Source organism: Lotus japonicus, chromosome 1 (genome assembly GCF_012489685.1).
Source record: "Lotus japonicus ecotype B-129 chromosome 1, LjGifu_v1.2".
NCBI lineage: Eukaryota > Viridiplantae > Streptophyta > Magnoliopsida > Fabales > Fabaceae > Lotus > Lotus japonicus.
The window spans coordinates 61911981-61914629 of NC_080041.1; the positions used below are offsets into that span (position 1 = coordinate 61911981).

The 2649-nt window shown below is 42.2% G+C and overlaps 1 non-coding gene across 1 annotated transcript; it reads left to right on the top strand.

Annotated features, from left to right (window-relative positions):
* The first annotated feature begins 974 nt into the window (after nt 1-974).
* Nucleotides 975-1081, top strand: LOC130734838 (small nucleolar RNA R71). Its single transcript, XR_009018177.1, has one exon. It is a non-coding gene; the product is annotated as a small nucleolar RNA R71 (small nucleolar RNA).
* The last annotated feature ends 1568 nt before the right edge of the window (nt 1082-2649 follow it).

The window sequence follows — 2649 nt, forward strand, 5'->3', positions numbered from 1 at the left end:
GCTTTTTGAAAACATCAACAAACTTTGAAAACTTTTTATCTAAGCTCTTCTTAGCCAATGCTTTAGGGAACGGAACCTTGCTAGTTTCAGGAGTAAGATCAACCTCCTCTCTCACCTTAATAGGTACAACTACTTCTCCTCCCACTATCTCCTCTCTCTTTTCTCCCTCTGTTTTTTTCTTCAATTCATTCATCACTCTTCCACTTCTAGTGGCTACAACAGAGGCATTCTCTTGCTTAGGATTGGGGATAGTGTCGGAGGGAAACTTACCTTGAGGTCTCTCGGCTATTTGCTTAGCCAGCTGGCCAAATTGATTCTCAAGATTCTTGATAGCCGCCTCTTGATTCTTGTAATTATTCTCCGTCCGGTTGATGAAAGTTTCCACCAACTCTTCTAAGCTCTTCTTGGAACCACTACTTTCACCTTCTCCTCGCTCTTGAGGTTGTCTTGAGCTTTGGCCTTGAAATCCTTGGCTAGGAAATTGTCTTTGAAAGCCATTTCCTTGCCCATTATTACCTTGCCTCCAAGAAAAATTAGGGTGATTCCTCCATCCTGGATTGTAAGTATTTGAAAATGGGTCATTCCGAGCTTGACCCATAACCTTCACTTCCTCCTCCGGTCTAGTCTCTGTGCATTCTTCGCTGTCATGTGGCCCTCCACAAGTCACGCACTCCACCTTGGCAACTCGACCACCAATCTTGGTAGTCTTCATTTGATTTTGAATCTCATTCATTTGCTTGGAGAGCTGCTTGTTGGAGGCCATAAGTTGATCATAAGCTTCAACCTCAAGGACTCCTCTTCGGGCTTGGCGATCATTACTAGAGTTCATGGCTCTTATATCCATTTTTTCAATCAAATCATACCCCACTTGTGGAAGTAAGGCATCGAACTCTCCACTTGAAGCCGCATCCAAACCAAACCTCGAAGAATATTGGAGACCATCATAGAACTTTGCTACTTGCTCAGCTTGAGTAAGGATATGTTGAGGACACCTCCTCAAGAGCTTCTTGAACCTCTCCCAAGCTTCATAGAGATTCTCATCGGTGGATTGAGTAAAAGTCCTGATGTCATTCTTGAGTTTTCTCAAGAGGGCTCTTGGAACAAACCTTTTGGTGAACTTCTCAGCCAAGTCTTCCCAAGATGTAATGCTACCTTGGGGCTGTGAATTCAACCACTCTTCAGCAGTATCCCTCAATGAAAAAGGGAACAAACTCAAGCGGATTGTGTCCGCTGAAACATTCTGAACTCTGTAGGTGTTGCAATTGCGGATAAACCGCTCCATGTGTGCATGAGGATCTTCAAGAGCACCTCCACCATACTGATTTTGGCTCACCAAGTTGATGAATGCCGGCCTCAGCTCAAAGTTTCCCGTGCCATCGGGGGAAACTATGCTGCCCGGATAATCGTAGCTCATGGCAGCCGAGGTGAGGTCTCTGAGAGAACGATTGGCATTCTCCAATTCTTGCTCTTGAAGTCTTTGAGCAAGAGCCTCATTCACTCTTTCTTCAATGTGGGCTTGCATCTCCTCTTCCGTCATTTGAGCAGCCATGGCTTCAAGCCTTTGTTGGGCTCGACGACGGCGAAGAGTACGTTCAGGCTCCGGATCAAACAGCAATGGATCCGTGCCAAGCCTACTGTGCATAAACTGAAATCACAAAAACAGAGAAAAGGTTAGTAACACCTATTCAATGCAATGCTTAGTATAACAAACAAACAAACTCTTTAACTTAAACCGAAAACCACAAACAATCCCCGGCAACGGCGCCAAAAACTTGTTGGTCAATTCGCAAGTGCACGAATATCTCCGGGTTTTAAATTATCGAACCACAGGGATTGTGAGTGAGAATTATTGATTTAAGCCTAGAGTTTGCAAGTTCTTAAAACAGTAAAATTCAGAAATTGGTTTTGGGTGATTGTGACAAAAGTTTTGCAAGAGAGCAATGCTGATAATGATGTAAATAACAAATGATGGGAAATTGCCTTGGGTGTTTGATCATCTAATCCACTTTAGTCCACCTATCCTATGCATGTGATATCTTGATTCCACTCTTGTTGTTATGGCCTATGTACTTACTAGTTGATTCCTCACAAAAGTAATTCTCTCAAATTGAAAGATAAGCCCAATTCCTTGTGTACTTAAACATTCATAAGAGGTATGATAGCTTAATTATTCAGGCCAACAAAACCCTACCCTCACTCTATTCCTAGAAGCAAGTATAGAAGGATCTATTCCAATTCATGTCCCTAAATCATAACAAATTTCCATTCTATTATAATCTAGCCTATAGCAAAGGTGCACCAAAGCTAAACATGCAATAAGGAATTGAAATGCAAGATTGAATCAAGACTCATGCATAGAGATAGGATTTATAAACTAAAGTTTCATAGAATCTCTTAACCCAAAGCAAAAAGAGAACTAGCCACTCATGGCTAGTGAATTCATGAAGAAAATGTAAATAAAACCTGAGAAAAAGTACAAGTTGGAAGCCTCCCTTGGCCCCAAAGTTCTCCTCAGCTCTCAAACTTGACCAAAAATGAGTGAAATAACAAAATGTATCAAAGAAATTGGCCTAAGCCTTATTTATAGGCTGAAACTAACGAAACTGGGCGCTCAGGCGCCAATTCAGAGCGCCTGAGCGCCAATTGCAT